The sequence below is a fragment of the Anolis sagrei genome, chromosome 1 (genome assembly GCF_037176765.1).
Source record: "Anolis sagrei isolate rAnoSag1 chromosome 1, rAnoSag1.mat, whole genome shotgun sequence".
In the NCBI taxonomy this organism is placed as follows: Eukaryota; Metazoa; Chordata; class Lepidosauria; order Squamata; family Dactyloidae; genus Anolis; species Anolis sagrei.
In genome coordinates this window covers 325020934-325039471 of record NC_090021.1, presented here as the reverse complement: position 1 = coordinate 325039471, position 18538 = coordinate 325020934, and the positions used below count along the sequence as shown (strand labels likewise).

The window sequence follows — 18538 nt, the reverse complement described above, 5'->3', positions numbered from 1 at the left end:
AAGGAACATAGATTAGACCTGAGAACAAAGGGTGTGAACAGTAGGCAAACTAGATGTTCTCAGAGATAAGGGCCAGAGATCCAGGTGCATTAGACATGATGTCATGGTGGCTTGGGGGAGTTAAATTAAGTGGGTTGTTTTTAGGCCTTTCAGAGGAGACAATGTTGCTAAAAGAGATGGTTCTCCTGTTTCTGCTCTCAAATTATTGGTTCAAGTATTGTCAAGTTTCCTGTCCCTGTATATGCCTGAGTTTCCTTGGAGTGTTACCTTGGGAAAGTTTCTGTTTTCATGTTCATGGATATAACTTTGGATTAATTCTGCAGTTTTTTTAATTCCTTGGCTTTATGTTCCTTGATATTTTTGAATGACTGCTATTTTGTACTTTCTATTCAGATTTGCCCCTTTCCCCCTTTTTATATATTTTCTTTAATAAACATTCTTATATTGAATTACTGGACTCTGGCATGGTGCTGAATGAAAGGGTGCTCCAGTGCTAGAATGAAACAATTATCTTGGAGACCAGCAAAAGGTTCATTCTTGTCTAGGCTATTCGGTTACACTTGAGACAGTGTGGTGAGAGGTTGTGTGCCACTCTAGGTAGTGAATCGTATACTGAAATGTACTCCGAGTCCTTGTCTGTATACAAGGAGTTAGCAAACTTTATTTTTTTATTTACATATGTACTTACGTAAATGTAAGTGACAGCAACAATGAAGATTTTGAAATTGAAGATAGCTCAGTTCATAAGGGATTTGATCAGCATGAGTTGAACGATTTGAGACTATCCAAAAAGGCATCAGAACTCCTAGCATAAACTTTTCACAAGAAAAAATTGCTTGAAAACAGGTATCCTATTTTCGAAGGTATCCTACTTTCCATCAAGAGAATGTGCATTTCTGAAGTACTTTTGAAGTGACGGAGGCTTTGTGTACTACTATAACACACATGGTTTAATGGAGGAATAGGGAATTCCAATCAGTAATGCAACTGAATGGTGACTGTTCATTGATAGCTCAAAGCAGAGCTTGAGGTGTGTCCTCTTCCACAATGGCAATGTATATGGTGTAGTCTCAATTGGCCATTCATGTCAACAGATTAAACATTCCAGGAAAAGCTATAAGTGCATTTTTTACCTTAATATGTATGTTTGGTAGTGGAATTTTATGACTTGTAGCCTTTGTGTGAATAAAATAACTCTAAATAAATACTATATATTTTATTTTATTTTATATGTACATTGTGTATGATATTTGGGACAAGTGGGGGTTCCCTGTATCTTAAAAAGTTGATGTGACAGAAAAAAACTGATGCTATTTTAGAGTTCAGATGCCCAAATTAGTCAAAAACAAGTGTAAGATCTAACACAAAGTAAATTGTATTCCCCAGTGATGTGTGACTCTGGCCAACTCACATTTAGGTGCCTGAAATGTTAGACCTCTTCCTGGGTATATCTGACCTGCTGATTCCAAAAATGGCACCAGTTTTAACCTATCACCTTTGGTTTTTGAGATATAGAACATATGGCATCTATCAGTTGCCATCTGTTCACTCATAGAAAACCATGATAACCATATCTAAGAAACTAGAACTAATGCCATCTCTCCAATGAAAATATTTTGAATCAGTGCCCCAAATAACCCCAGAACACACCTAAAAACTAAGATACCAATACATTTTGTTGTTGTTGTTGGGCTGTGTAATAGAATATGCATGTCAGAGCTGATATATTTTGATGCATTTTCAATAAAATGTGAGGAGCTCCCAGTGGTGCAATGGGTTAAACTCTTGTGCCGGTAGGACTCAAGACCAACAGGTTGGAGGTTCAAATCCTGGGAGAGCACAGATAAGCTCCCTCTATCAGCTCCAGCTCCCCATGCCGGGACATGAGAGAAGCCTCCTACAAGGATGATAAAACATCAAATATTTGGGTGTATCCTGGGCTACATCCTTGCAGACAGCCAATTCTCTCACACCAGAAGCAACTTGCAGTTTCCCAAGTCGCTCCTGACACACAGATACATACACACAAACCCAAAATGTGTATTCCCTTGCACATACACATTCACAGCATTGTACAGTAAACATATGTAAACTAGCTCAACATGACAAAATCTATCATTTAATACTGCTTTATAAGGACAAATGTAATAGATCCAGGGGCCTATTTTTCGACCCAACAGCAGTTGCACAAATAGCTAGAAAGAGCTAGAAACAAGGACCCTTGAACTATTTTTCAACTTCGGCCAGCATGCTATTATTAATTTTGCCTACTTGCAGATACTTTCAGAGGGAGAGCAAATTACTTTTCCTACCCATTACAATCAAGCATCCTTCAATATGCATAACGTCTGTTTAGAAGTCCCCTCTAGGTGTTCAGTAAATAAGCATTCATACAATAGATTGCAGGCATCCTTTATTGTTCCAGAAAGCTCAGCAACAACTGAGGAGCCACAATTTCATTGGAGCCTTGGTAGTCCCGTTTTGCCAGATCATTTCAGGAGGTCCACTTCTGATTTGGAAAAACATGTTTTTCCCCCTCATAAAACATTGCAAGGATCCCTGAAACCTGCTTAAAGGTAAACTGACACTCCAAAAGCTTTTAAGGATAGACAATATACCTAGGATTGCCAGGTAAAATAAGAGACAGCCTCCTGATTCTTTTATGGCTGTGTAGAAGTGGGAATTGTCATACAAGCAACAATTGCTGAAATTTCTCCTAGACAACCATTAAAGAGTACTATCCTTGATTTCACATAGTCCCTTTGTGACCAGAGAAAGATATATTGAATCTTAAAAGATAAAGATTAAAGGATGGGCTTCTCAGATACCTAACATTAAAATATAATAAAAGGCTACCTTTTAAACATCTCTGGTTACTCACTGTAGGAATTTTTGTACTTGGGGTTCTCCAAGTGACCAATTTTACTTCTTTTCTTTTCTTAGAATAACCACTTTTAATGCCAATACCTCCAATCAAGATTCCCTCTTCCTACTACTCTCCTCTACTACTCTTTTCCACCAGATTCCAAGGAAACCCTCCAGATCCTGGACCAGTCCCTGGCCACTGTGATGGACTGGATGAGGGCTAAGAAACTGAAGCTTAATCCAGACAAGACAGAGGTCCTCCTGGTCAGTTGCGAGGCCGATCAGGGTATAGAGTGGCAACCTGCGCTCGATGGGGTTACACTTCCCCTGAATATACTGGTCCGCAGTTAAAGCTTGTGCACCAGCTGTGACCGTACCTCTAGAGGGCTGACTTGTCCACGGTGGTCCACGTCTTAGTTACATCCAGGCTGGATTACTGTGATGTACTCTATGTGGGACTGCCTTTGAAGATGGCCTGGAAACTACAGCTGGTGAAAAGGTCAGCAGCCAGGTTGCTAACTGGAGCTAATTATAGGGAGCGGACAACACCCCCTATTAAAACAGCTCCACTAGTTGTCAATAAGTTTCCAGTCCCAATTTAAAGTGCAGGTAATCACCTATAAAGCCCTAAATGGTTTGGGCCCTGCCTATCTTCAGGACCACATCCCCTCCCCGTACCTGTGCAAACGTTAAGATCTGCTGGGGAGGCCCTCTTCATGGTCCCTCCGCCGACACAAGTATGGTTGATCAGGATGAGAGAGAGGGTGGCCCCCCAGCTTTGGAATCCACTCCCCTTATGGAGGGAGTTGGATGTTCAGACAAAGCTTTGAAAATATCTAGCCCAATGGTCTGCAATTATGATACAGCACAGCACTTTCATCCCATGCCCTTCTTCCTTAGCTACAACTTGCACTATCCCTTTCCCTCTTCTTGTTTACATTTGTCATAAAGACATTTGACCATGTCTTTATGACAGTCAGCACTATAAGTTATTGGGGGCTGTTTTGAGTTCAAATTATTGTTTCATATACTACTGGTGTATCTTGTATTGTATTGTGTGTTTATTTTATCTTATGTGTTGTTTTAGGCACTTTGTGCCATGTGTAAGCCACCCAAGTACAAAAATAAAGTTGTAGTAGTTGTCATTATTATTATTTACCCACACTCCTTCTGCAAGCAAGATGTAATACTCTTCATTTATTCTGTTTATACTTAATGTCCTATCCATGCCTAACAAGAAGGAACACAGCACACCTTCTAAGAAGCTAGAACCCAAGTAAAGTGAATCAGCGAAATCACGGTTAAAGGTGGGACAGGATCCTCACAAGATCCAAGTACTAAGCAATAGTTCAAACAGAAGACAGCTTCAAGAATACAGGTTGAAACGTGTTTGTGATTTTTTTTTCAGATCTAAGAATACCTTAAGATGTTATCCCAACTGGACAATTTTGGAATATTTTGGGTTTCAGAATTCAGCGTAGGAAATGCATGAGTCTATGTTCCTACATGCTTGTTCCTGCCTGGCAGGAAGTTGGATTGGATGGTCCTTGCGGTCTCTTCAGCCTCTATAATTCTACACTTTAATTAATGGTTACTCTATTAAGCAAACTGTCAGCTTTTTGGCTTGGGTATATGGTACCAGGAACAGCAACTGCTAACTACGTTTAGGAGTACATATTGTCATATTGGTCTAGTAAATGCTGGCTAAAAACCAAGATACACCTACAGGCAACTTTTTTGCTTCCATTTCAGTTCTCCCTTCGCATAAGCAAGCAAAGCCAGGAAGCATAGAAATCATTAGAATAATGGAATCATAGAGTTGGAAGAGATCTCATGGGCCATCCAGTCCAACCTCCTGCCAAGAAGCAGGAAAATTGCATTCAATGCACCCCTGACAGATGGCCATCCAGCCTCTGTTTAAAAGCCTCCAAAGAAGGAGCCTCCACCATACTCCAGGGCAGAGAGTTCCACTGCTGAAAAGTTCACTCAGTCAGAAAGTTCTTCCTCATGTTCAGATGGAATCTCCTTTCCTGTAGTCTGAAGCCATTGTTCTGCATCCTAGTCTCCAAGGCAGCAGAAAACAAGCTTGCTCCCTCCTCCCAATGACTTCCCCTCACATATTTATACATGACCATCTTGCCTCCTATCAACCTTCACTTCTGCAGGCTAAACACGCCTAGCTCTTTAAGAGCTTATTCTCCAGACCCTTGATCATTTTAGTCGCCCTTCTCTGGACACGTTCCAGCTTGTCAACACCTCCCTTCAATTATGTTGCCCAGAATTGGACACAGTATTCCAGGTGTGGTCTGTCCAAGACAGAATAGAGGGCTATCATGACTTCCCTGGATCTAGACCAGGAGTCATCAAATTTTTTAAACAGAGGGTCAGGTCATAGTCCCTTAAACTGTTGGAGGGCCAGATTATAATTTGAAAAAAAACATTAATGAATTCCTATGCACACTGTACATATCTTATTTGTAGTGCAAAAAACACTTTAAAACAATACAATAATTAAAATGAAGAACAATTTTAACAAATATCAACTTATTAGTATTTCAATGGGAAGTGTGGGCCTGCTTTTGGCTGATGAGATAGGATTGTTGTTGTGTGCTTTCAAGTCATTTCAGACTTAGATTGACACTAAGCAAGGGTCAGGTAAATGACCTTGGAGGGCCGTATCTGGTCCCCGGGCCTTAGTTTGAGGATCCCTGATCTAGACACTAGATGCCTATTTATACAGGCCAAAATCCCATTGGCTTTTTTTGCCGCCGCATCACATTGTTGGCTCATGTTCACCTTCTTGTCTACGAAAACCCCAAGACCTTTTTCACACGTACTGCTCTCGAGTCACACATACCCATTCTAAATCTTTGCATTTCATTTTTTCTGTCTAAGTGGAGTATTTTGCATTAGTCTCTGTTGAACTTCATTTTGTTAGTTTTGGCTTATCTCTCTAATCCAGGGGTCCTCAAACTTTTTAAACAGAGGGCCAGGTCACAGTCTCTCAAACTGTTGGGGGGCCGGATTATAATTTGAAAAAAGCATGAATGAATTCCTATGCACGCTGCACATATCTTATTTGTAGTGCAAAAAACACTTTCAAATAATACAATAATTAAAATGAACGATTTTAACAAATATAAACATTAGTATTTCAAGGGGAAGTGTGGGCCTGCTTTTGGCTGATGAGATAGGATTGTTGTTGTTGTTGTGTGCTTTCAAGTCGTTTCAGACTTAGGTTGACCCTGAGCGAGGGCCGGGTAAATGACCTTGGAGGGCCGCATCCGGCCCCCGGGCCTTAGTTTGAGGACCCCTGCTCCAATCTCTCTAATTCTGTTCCTGTCTTCTGGAGTATTGGCTATCCCTCCCAATTTGGTGTTATCTGTGAACTTGATGATCATGCCTTCTGACCCTTTATCTTAGTCATTAATAAAGATGTTGAACAGATCCACTGTTAAATGTAATATTCTGCTATTTAAGAACCAGGAATAATAATTTATGCAAGCCAGGATTTGGAAACCAACATTAAACAGTATTGTATTTTGTTGTGAAGCCACCCTGAGTACTCCTCCGGGGATGAGAAGGTCGGGATACAAATATTGGAAATAAATAAATAAATAAATAAAGCTCTTGTCCATAGTTTCCAGTGAACCACAGGCTCCTGGCTTGATGTCCTGCTCCCACAAATAGAAAACAGAGATTCTACATACAGGTTTATGAATATCCTGGATTATTAAAGAAAGCCATGGAAACGTAATACATGAATGTAAGAGGAACCCTTGTTCAAACAAAGGCATACAATCATTTCACTAGATTCCTATAGGCAGTGATTGCTTCCTCCCCCGCTTACAACAGATAATTTAATATCGCCATAATTATTTTGTTTTCTCTAACATTGCTAAAGATTTCTTCTGATTTGAAAATTGTTTCTTCTTTCTTCTCTGTGTGATACACAGGGTGTTTCATATGTGGGAGTGAAAAGCCACAGATTATAGCTCAGGTTACAATTCACTTAAGTTATATGTGAACACTACAGCACTCCTACTGAAAAGAGATGGATATAGAAAACCATCATATATATATATATATATATATATATATATATATATATATATATATACCCAAAGGAAAATGGATGTATTTTAGTTCCATGAATGAAAGGATAAACTCAGAAACCAGAGATGGAAGCTACAAGTGTTTTATGTACAGTTTTCTACATTCTTGCTCTCCCACTTTATAAAATCAGAGTTGGAAGAAACCTCATGAGCCATCCAGTCCAACCCCCAGCCAAGAAGCAGGAAAATCACATTCAAAGCACCCCCAACAGATGGTCATCCAGCCTCTGTTTAAAGGCCTCCAAAGAAGGAGCCTCCACCACAATTGTCAACTTCCCATAGGCTCTTATACCTCCAAGGGCAATGCCACTCTGTAGGTCTACTCAGAGGCAAGTCCCAATGCTTTTAGTTGGACTTACTCCCAGGTTAGTGCATATAAGATTTCAATTTCAAGGAGCCTCCACCACAATTGTCAACTTCCCATAGGCTCTTATACCTCCAAGGGCAATGCCACTCTGTAGGTCTACTCAGAGGCAAGTCCCAATGCTTTTAGTTGGACTTACTCCCAGGTTAGTGCATATAAGATTTCAATTTCTTTTTCTTAAGGAAAGTGTCATGCCAATGGATTCGTGCTTGAGAAGCAATGGTGAAATTGTAATTCTCTGCTAACCTTTTGACTTCACACCAATCTATGTGGCAAATTAGCACAAAAGTGCAAAACCCAACATTTAATCAGAAAAAGGGAACTTTTTGAAAGATAAGGCACTGGGAGGAAGAAAATGAACAGATCCCACAACATTCCAATCTGACTGCAAAAAAAAAAATCACCAAGTCTTCTAATCTATTGAATTTGTTCAGTTTCCAGGATTCCCATTGTTTTTCTCCTGCTGTTAATGCTTTCCACATTTCCATCAATCTGGACACTACAGAACAGACTGCCTTAGATGGAGATAAACTCCTTTATTGGAGATTTTTAAACAAGGTTCCACGGCTTAAGAGAGGCTTAAGTTGTGAGTTCTTGGACTAGCAGAGTGTTGACTAGATAATTTTGGTGTCCTTTCCTAATTTGTGGGTGCATCTACACCAGGCATGAGCAAACTTTTTTGCCTTGGGGTCACACTGCCGGCCCGGCAAGGAGGCCGGGCAAATGTTGGGTGGAGACGGCCAGGAAAGGGCAGAGCAGAAGTCTTCCTCAACTTGTTCTCCAAGCATAAGGATTGGGCTGCTCACCCCTTCCTTATGCTGGGAGAAAGGCAAGAAATGTGGCAACTGCCTCAATCTTCCTCTCCTGATCCTCAGGCTATTCTCTTAGCACAGTGGTTCTCAACCTGGGGTCCACATGTTTTTTTTTTTTTTGGCCTTCAACTCCCAGAAATCCTAATAGCTTGTAAACTGGCTGGGATTTCTGGGAGTTGTAGGCCATAAACATCTGGGGACCCCAGGTTGAGAACCACTGACTTAGCAGCATACCAGGAGGAGGGCAAAGCAGGCGACGGCTGAGAGTGCTCTGGAAAGCTCTCAGCTGCCACATGCCTTCTTCAAGCCACCCTTGTGGCATAGGTAAAGAGAAAGGGGGCCAGGGGACAGTTCCTTGTCTCCTGTGCTCTGCTAATAATATAATATAATATTTATAATATCATAATGTAATACAATACTAATAATATGATATTATAATTATATATATTTATATTACATGTAATATTACTAATAATATTACAACATAATGGTATAGTACAATATAGTAATATATTATACTGATATTGTACTATGCTAATAATATAATGTTGTGTGTGTGTGTACACATACACACACACACACACACACTGTAAGCCGCTCTGAGTCCCCTTCGGGGTGAGAAGAGTGGCATATAAATTTTGTAAATAAATAAATAAGAATAGGGCTGCTTGCACTGTCCTGATGCCAGGAGGAGAGTGAGACACGCGGTGGCTGAGAGCACTCCAGAGGGCTCTCAGCTGCTGTGTGCCTTCCTCCTTTGTCTTTTTGGCATAAGGATGTCCTTATGCCAAGAGGACAAGGAAAATAAGGAGGGCCTGAGGTAAGCACACAGGGGGCCACATCCGACCCCCGGGCCTTAGTTTGCCCATGCCTGATCTACACTGTAAAATTAATGCAGTTTTATACCACTTTTAACTGCTTTGGCTCAAGGCTATGGAATGCTAGGAGCTGTAGCTTTACAAGGTCTTTAGCCTTTGCTTCCAAAGAGAGCTGGTACCTCCCCAAACTACAATTCCTAAGATTCCATAGCATTGAGCCACGGCAGTTCAAGTGGTGTCAAAGTGCATTAATAGTGTAGATCAGGCATGGGGAAGCTTTGGCCCTCCGGGTGTTTTGGACTTCAACTCCCACAATTCCTGGCCTCAGGCTCCTTCTTTTTCCCCCTCAGCCGCTTAAGCAGCTGAGGGGGAAAAGGAAGGGGCCTGAGGCCAGGAATTGTGGGAGTTGAAGTCCAAAACACCTGGAGGGCCAAAGTTTACCCATGCCTGGTGTAGATGCACCCTATTATTCTACAACCCCCCACCTGATGCCTTCCTCCTTTTACCTGTCTTAACACTATGGCTACTTTTGTCACATTCTTTTCCTTCCACCATCATCCTGCTCTTGCCCGTTTTTGAATCCATGGGTTGTAACACTTTATCATCTACACACTACTGTTAAGTTCTTCATGCCTTAATTAATGTGTTAATCTTTTGACGGTATCAAAGAACTCTATTTCTGGATGAAAGACACCGAGAAGGCTCTTCATTTCTCCCGTTTTGTCCTCCTACACTCGAGCACGACACTGTCTAGGCTTTTCAGCTTCATCCTTCCTCCCATCTCCAAAGCTCTCTCCTTTCCATTCATAACAAGTCATTGCCAGCACGCTTCTGCCCCCATCCTTTTCCACTGCCTTTCCTTCCATCCTTCACTCCACAGAAATCAACAGGACCAACTTCTGAGCAAATACACCAACAAATGGGTTGAAAGCTTCTCATCAATTCCTGTGGCTACCTTTTCTCTCAGGCCACTTCCACACAGCTAAACAAAATCCCACATTATCTGCTTTGAACTGGAATAAATGGCAGTGTGGACTCAGATAACCCAGGGCCCTTCCACACAGTCCTATATCCCAGAATGTCAAGGCTGAAAATCCCACAGTCTGAGTGTGGACTGAGGCCCCTACCACACAGCTGAATAAAATCCCACATTTTCTGCTTTGAACTGGAATATATGGCAGTGTGGACTCCGATAACCCAGTTCAAAGCAGATAATATGGGATTTCCTGCCTTTATATTCTGGATTATATGGCTGTGTGAAAGGGCCCTCAGAACTTCCATAGGTAGGAGCAGGATACCAGGATGAGTTAAGAGCTAAGGTGCACTTCTCTCTCTCTCTTTCAATCTCTCTCTCTTTTTCAACCTGTCTTTCCCTCTCTTTGGAGGAAAGCTGCCCATGGGACTTCTACCCTCCCAAAGTGGCCAAGTGCCTCTCCCTCCTTCCTATGGAGGTTTCTGGGAACCTCAATAGTCAGGAGTAGTAGACCAGATGGATCCAAGAGAAGCATGCTTCTGTCTCTTTCTCCTTCTTACTTCCTTCCCTCTCTTTGGAGTCTCTTTTTCCTCTCTCTCCCCCCCCCCCTTTCTCAATCTGTCTTTCCCTCTCTTTCTCTCTTTAGGGGATGCTGCCCATGGGACTACTACCCTTCCAAAGTGGCAAAGTGCCCCTCTCTCTTTCCTGGAAAGAGTTTCTGGAAATCTCCATAGTCAGGAGCAGTAGACCAAGTGGGCTCAAAAGAAGCATGCTTCTGCCTCTTTCTCTTCCTTTCTTCCCTCTCTTTGGAGTCTCTCTCTCTTTTTCAATCTGTCTTTCCCTCTCTTTGAGGGAAAGCTGCCCATGGGACTACAACCCTCCCAAAGTGGCAAAGTGCCCCTCTCTCCTTCCTACTGAGGTTTCTGGAAACCTTTCTAAGTCAGGAGCAGAAGACCAAATCGGTTCAAGAGTGTGCTTCTGTCTCTTTCTTCTCCTTCCTTCCCTCTCTTTGGAGTCTTTCTCTCTCTTTCTTTCTCAATCTGTCTTTCCCTCTCTTTGGGGGAAAGCTGCCCATGGGACTCCTACCCTCCCAAAGTGGCCAAGTGCTCCTCTCTTCTTCCTATGGAGGTTTCTGGGAATCTCCATATTCAGGAGCAGTAGACCAGATGGGCTCAAGAGAAGCATGCTTCTGCCTCTTTCTCTTCCTTCCCTTCCCTGTCTTTGGAGGAAAGCTGCCCATGGGACTCCTACCTTCCCAAAGTGGTCAAGTGCCTCTCTCTCCTTCCATCCCGTTTCTGGGGACCTCCACAGTCAGGAACAGTAGGGTTCAAGAGAAGCGTGCTTCTGCCTCTTTCTCCTCCTTCCTTCCTTCCTTCCTTCCCTTTGGAGCGAGGACCTTGCTGAAGGCAGAGGAATGAATGCCTCTCTCTCCTTCCTTTCTCTTTTCCTCTCCTTTCTTTTCAGTCCTTTCCACTTTTTCCCAGCCACCCAATCCCTTTTTCTGCCCCTGCTTCCTCCCCCCTTCCTCTGACCACTTTCTTCTCCTCCCACCCTCCTCCTTTTGCTCCCGATATCCCCCTTCTTGCCCCCAAAGATGCCACGGAGCGTCCGCACAGACCTTCCTAACTCTGGGCTGCCTCTTGTCTGCTGGAGAGTTTTTACCTGCCCGAATCGGAGGCGCTTCTGCTCCGGAGCGAAAGGAAGAAGCGGAGGTGCGAGCCGGCGCAGAGCCTGGGAGCTCCCATGCACGGGAAGGAGGGCAAAGGAAAGGAAGGAAGGAACCTCAGTCGCTGGTGCAGCCCAAGAAAGAGGAGGAGGAGAACCAGGAGGAGGAGGAGGAGAAGGAGCCGCACCAGAGCCGCCTCATGCCGCCGATCTCCCGGACCTGAGGCTGCCTCCCTCCTCCTCGCCGCCGGCGATGCAAAACAGCTACTTCCAGGAAAGCCAAGAGGAAGGAGGAGGAGAGAAAGAGGAAGCCCAGGGCGGAGGGCGCAAACCCCTCCCTCTCTGCTCCCCGATTCCCCCCCCCCTTCTGGGGAGTGGATCTTCCCACCTCGCCCCTTCGCCCCCTTCGAAGCCCACCGTGGGGTGTACCTCCTTTAGGAAAGGGGGAAGCTTCCTAAGGAAGTTTCCCTTCTCTCCATTGGAAGTTTCCTCATGGCCCACAACTCTTCTCACCCCCCTCACAACGGAGAACCAATGCAGTTTGGTGCCACATTAGTCTTCCTTGGCTCAATGCTATGGAACCCCAAGTGTTGTGGTGTTTACAAGGTCTTTCTCTGCCAAAGAGTGCTTGTGCCTCACCAAACTACAACGCCCAGGATCTCACTTCACTGAGCAGTAGCAGGCAGAGTTCTGTCAAACTGCATTGATCCTACAGGGTTGATCAGGCATGGTCAAACTTGGGCCCTCCAGATGTTTTGGACTTCCACACCCACTATTCCTTAAGCGGCTGAGGGGGGTGGGGGAAGGAAAGGGCCTGAGGCTGTTAGGAAGAGTGGGAATTGAAGTCCAAAACACCTGGACAGCCAAATTGGCCCATGAGTTGTGTAGAGGCACCCTCAGGAGCTGGCAGGAGAATATCACCTCTCTTTGCTCTTCTCTCCATCTTATTAGCCTCTGTTTTCCTAAGGTATATGGCCTCTGGCTTTGAGGGCTTGGAAAGTTGAACGAGAACTCCCCAAATCCTTCCACTCCAAAAGGAATGTGATTTGGATTTCTTTATTTATCATGTCAGAAGCAAGTTGCGGGTTAGGTTAAAATGCATTTAAAAACACAAAGGTTTTAAAACAACCATGGCATTGTGCTAGGTAAAGGTCCTTTGACCAGAAGCTGGCCATTTGGAGTGCCTCTGGTGTCTTTGTGAGAAGGGCGATTTTGGAGTACATTTCCCAACATTATAATGTACCAACATTAAAACCCCAGAAAAGCCCCACATATTAAAACAACATTATAGAATCAGAGAATCAAAGAGTTGGAAGAGACCTCATGGGCCATCCAGTCCAACCCCCTGCCAAGAAGCAGGAATATTGCATTCAAATCACCCCTGACAGATGGCCATCCAGCCTCTGTTTAAAAGCTTCCAAAGAAGGAGCCTCCACCATACTCCGGGGCAGAGAGTTCCACCGCTGAACTGCTCTCACAGTCAGGAAGTTCTTCCTCATGTTCAGATGGAATCTTCTTTCTTGTAGTTTGAAGCCATTGTTCCGCATCCTAGTCTCCAAGGAAACAGTAAACAAGCTTGCTCCCTCCTCCCTGTGGCTCCCTCTCACATATTTACAGATGGCTATCATGTCTCCTCTCAGCCTTCTCTTCTTCAGGCTAAACATGCCCAGCTCCTTAAACCGCTCCTCATAGGGCTTGTTCTCCAGACCCTTGATCATTTTATCGCCCTCCCCTGGACACATTCCAGCTTGTCAATATCTCTCTTGAATTGTGGTGCCCAGAGTTGGACGCAATATTCCAGGTGTGGTCTAACCAAAGCGAGATATAGGGAATTAGAACCTGAGATCAATAAATTAAACCAATCATAATCAAACAAGAACTATACAATGATGTAAAGTCTGAACATAAAACATTCAGATTAATTTATAAAAGCCAACTATTGTTCATAAAATTGTGTAGGTTGGTTTTGTGTCCAGAGTGGTTGTATGGCCAGAGATTGTAACTGCCCTGACATAGACTAGAGAAGCCAGAGTACAAAATAGTTCTCAACCAGAGGTCCGGTAGGAATCTCTCAATATCTAATCCTCCTCCACTCCATATGCTAATGAGCAAAGATGAGTCTTCAATTGTTTTTTGAAGGAGAGGAAGGAGGGGGCAGTGTTATTTCTTTAGAGGAGGAGTTCCAGAGGAGGGGATGACCAGCAGACCCGTAGCCAGGATTTCGATTGGGGGGGGGGGCTGAGTTTTTTCAGGAGGTGTTTCGGGGGGGGGGGGTTAGTTTTGGGGGGGCTGAGTCTGAATGAAAGAGGGTCTACCCTAGCAAACCTTTTGTATCGTTATCCCAATACCCCCATGCATATGGGATATATTGAGTATGGTGATCAGATCATGATATGAATAAACATAACAGTTTAAATAATGCACCAGTAAGGCCTTTTCGCGAACCACCATGAAAATTTGGGGGGGGGGGCTGAAGCCCCTCAAACCCCCCCCCCCCCCAGCTACATGCCTGGTGACCAGGGAGAAAGCCCTCTCTCTTTCCCACCAGTCATACTTGAGATGGGTGTGGGACGAAGAGCAGGGCCTCCTCCACTGACCGCAGTGCCCAAGCTGGTTTGTAAGAGGAGATACAATTGGTCAAGTAGCCTGGACCCAAGTGGTTTAGGGCTTTGAAAGTGATGAACAGCACTTTGTATTTATCCTGGAATGGGAACAGCAGCCAGTGGAGCTGCTGTAACATAGGAGTATATCTCTCCCTGTATGGAGCTACATTTAATCATCTGGCTGCCAATCTTTGAACCTTTTGAAGCTTCCAAACTATCTTCAAATGCAGCCCCATGTAGACAGCGTCGTAGTAGTCTAAGTGGGATGTGACTAAGGCACAGACTACCATGGTGAGATCTGGTGTCTCAAAGTATGAGTGCAGCTGGTGCACAAGTTTTAATTGTCCAAAGGCACTACGGGCCACCGCTGACACCTGGGTTTCCAGGGTCAGCGATGAATCCAGGATCTTGCTCAGACTGCGGACCTGCATCTTCAGGGGACTGTGACTCCATCCAATACAGGCTGTAATCTGACACCCTGATCCACCTTCCAACTGACCAGGGGTACCTCTGTCTTGTCTGGATTTAATTTCAACTTGTTAACCCTCATCCAGTCCATCACTGATGATAGGCACTGGTTTAGAGGCAGAACAGCAGAAATGTTTGACTTCCCCTAATTATTTAATAGTGTCCATGGGGTGGAAGAATCTTCACTCTAATCAGCATTTCACATAATGTGTTGAGCTTCTGAGCTATCGGTCCTCAGGAAGTCCAAACATTAACTGCAGGTTGTGTGAACTACACATTGAGTATCCCTTATCTGAAATAATTGGGACCAGAAGTGCTTTGGATTTGGAGATATTTGCATTTACATCATGAGATATCTTAGAGATGGGACCCAAGTCCAAACATGAAATGTTTTATATATGCAGTCTGAAGGTAATTTTATCCCCAATATGATATGGACTTTAGACAGCAATAAAATGAGAGGGTCTGCCTGGCATGCATTACTAACCAAAATTAATAACCAAACTTCCACATTAAAGACTCCCCAGAAGGCAAAGACAAAGGACAGAGGCATTTTAATGCATTCATGGCCAAGAATGGATATATGTGGGCTCCTGCCCAAAAGTACAAGCATAAAGGAAACATATTTGTTCCTATTCAATTTTTCTCCTGGATCAAGATTCAAAGCAGCACACAACAAATAAAAAAACAAAAACATAACACAATAAAAATAAACAGCACCACCATAAACAAAATCATCTATATAAATAAAAATGTAATGTTCGTTTGTGGGATTAACAGAACTCAAAAACCACTGGATAAATTGACACCAAATTTGGACACAAGACACCTAACAACCCAATGTATGTCCTTCACTCAAAAAAAGGATTTTCTCATTTGGGAGTTGTAGTTGCTGGGATTTATAGTTCACCTATAATCAAAGAACATTCTGAACACCACCAATGATGGAATTGAACCAAACTTGACACACAGTTCTCCCATGGGCAACAGAAAACACTAGAAGGGTTTGATGGGCATTGACCTTGAGTTTGGGAGTTGTAGTTCACCTACATCCAGACAGCACTGTGGACTCAAACAATGATGGATATGGACCAAACTTGGCACAAATACTCAAAATGCCCAAATATGAACACAGATTGAGTTTGGGGAAAATAGACCTTGACATTTGGGAGTTCTAGTTACTGGGATTTGTAGTTCACCTACAATCAAAGAGCATTCTGAATCCTACAAACGACCGAATTGAGGCAAATTTCCCACAATGAACCCCCATGACCAACAGAAAATACTTAAGGCCATCCAGTCCAACTCTCTTCACTAGGGCAAGAAAACGTAATCAAAGCCAAATATGGTAGCTGCTGTTCTTGGATTTGTCTTTGGATTTCTGGGGATGGAGATGATGGGATGATTTAAATGTCTTTCCCCAGGTCATCGAAATGAAGAATGTTGAATATATTGTCAAAGGCTTTCATGGACGGAATCACTGGGTTGTTGTAGGTTTCTCAGGCTGTATGGCCATGTTCTAGAAGCATTCTCTCCTAACTTTTTGCCTGCATCTATGGCAGGCATCCTCAGAGAGGTGATTAGCTGTAGAAGAAACAATCAGGAACATCTAATCTCAACAAAGAATTGGCCCAGGGAGTAAGAAGGCACACCTTAAAAACTGTCAGGCCATCAAATGCTAATCAAGGTGGCCAATTGAAACATTCCAACCTAGCTCCAACAGACAAGAGTTCTTTCTCCCACCCTGGACTTTCCTCAGATATATAAACCCAATTTCACTAGTTTCCAACAGACCTCAAAACCTCTGAGAATACCTCCCAAAATTGCAGGTGAAACATCAGGAGGGAATGCTTCTAGAACATGGCCATACAGCCTGAGAAACGTACAACAACCCAAAGAATGTTGAAATGGCCACTGTCTCCTTTGTCTCTGAGTCACACCCAGGGCTGGTTCCCAGCATGACACAATAGCTGGATGGTTTCCCTCTTGACCTAGGTCAGGCAAAGGCCAATGTCACCTGCCACAGAAGTAGAATGTAATACATATTAATAGATTTATGTGAATAAGGTGGAATAAAATGTAGTTCATGGTTAGAAGGTTGGAGAAGAGAAGCAAGGGTCTGGAAGTGGCGAAGCTCAGGAGACTTCATGCAAAAGAGAGGACGCAGCTTTATCTCATTCTTATTTGACGTCCCTTAGGAAACTATACATCTTTGGAAGGGGGTCCTGTGTTCAATAACAAATGATTTTTTAAAAAATAATGTTGTACATGAAATGAAATGTGTGTACACTGAACCATAAGAAAGCAAAGGTGGCACTGTTTCAGCCATCTAATGTGGACAATTTCAGCTTTTGGAGTTTTTATGGTGCGGGTGGCAGGAAAAAGAAAAGGCACTTCACAGAGTATCTCAAATCCTGGGTAGGCTTGTGTAGAAGAACCTGATTTTTCAGATTGTCATTTCAAGGGTCAGACTGTATTAGAATATAGCTTTGCCACCAGGCAGATGGGTTTTGGAGTCCTTGCCTTTGCTTAAAACTCTTCCAGAGAAGGAGACTCCATCACACTTCAAGCTAGCATATTCCAATTCTTACTGGTGGGAAGTTCTTCTTAATGTTTAGGTGGAATCTCTTTTCCTGAAGTTTGAACACATTGCTCTGTTTTCTAGCCTCCGCAGCAGCAAACTTCAAAAAAAATTATGGAAAGAGGTACTCTTTAAGGTGCCACAGGGTAGGGTCCTACATGCCCTTTAAACTACATGCCCCTTGTGATCTCTTCAAACTCTCTAATTCTATGATTCTATTTTCCCTTTGCATGCTGATTCCAGAAAACACAGCTAAGGCTTTGCATTTTCTTTGTTTGCTTCAACACTATTCAACCCTTGGGAATCCATCTTCCATTGTCCTCACTCAATGGTGTGGCAGTGTACTCTAGCCCAGAGGCACCTTGTTTAGCCATCCAGGGGGATTAAACTGTCAGCTAGGAAAAGTCTGCTAAGAATTAACCTATATACTCATGTATAAGTCTAAACATTTTAGACTCAAGCTGAAATACCTGGGTCGACTTATCTATATGGCAGTGTGAGTACTGTATCTTAACTCTTATTTTTTTTTAAAAAAAGCAATCATCATGGTGAAAGGCAAAAATAAAGTCCATCTTAGGACAAGATAAAAAATATACTGACCTGTCTAATCTTTCTGCTGTGGCACCACCTCTGGCCTTTTTGAATAACTTGGCAGGAAAATGGCAGTGGCAGCCAGCAGAAACTAGTCCTGAATCATAGAATCAAAGAGTTGGAAGAGACCTCATGGGCCATCCAGTCCAACCCCCTGCCAAGAAGCAGGAATATTGCATTCAAATCACCCCTGACAGATGGCCATCCAGCTTCTGTTTAAAAGCTTCCAAAGAAGGAGCCTCCACAACACTCTGGGGCAGAGAGTTCCACTGCTGAATGGCTCTCACAGTCAGGAAGTTCTTCCTCGTGTTCAGATGGAATCTCCTCTCTTATAGTTTGAAGCCATTGTTCTGCATCCTAGTCTCCAGGGCAGCATAAAACAAGCCTCCCCCCTCCTCCCTATAACTTCCCCTCACATATTTATACATGGCCCTCAACATGTCTCTTCTCAGCCTTCTCTTCTTCAGGCTAAACATGCCCAGCTCCTTAAGCCGCTCCTCATAGGGCTTGTTCTCCAGACCCTTGATCATTTTAGTCGCCCTCCTCTGGACACATTCCAGCTTGTCAATATCTCTCTTGAATTGTGGTGCCCAGAATTGGACACAATATTCCAGGTGTGGTCTAACCAAAGCGGAATAGAGGGGTAGCATTACTTCCCTAGATCTAGACACTATGAGCCAGGC

At 43.4% G+C, this 18538-nt stretch overlaps 1 protein-coding gene across 3 annotated transcripts in view; it reads right to left on the bottom strand.

Annotated features, from left to right (window-relative positions):
- The window catches only part of LBHD2 (LBH domain containing 2), a 78554-nt gene extending 66651 nt beyond the window's left edge, over positions 1-11903 (bottom strand). Inside the window, exon 1 of one of the 3 annotated variants that reach the window (XM_067463014.1) lies at positions 11566-11903. The gene's annotated coding sequence lies outside the window, so the exon portion shown is untranslated. Of the gene's footprint in view, positions 1-11198; positions 11338-11565 lie in introns of those variants that run through there. The other 2 variants (XM_060755109.2, XM_067463015.1) reach the window with 2 other exon arrangements.
- Positions 11904-18538: the final 6635 nt, after the last annotated feature.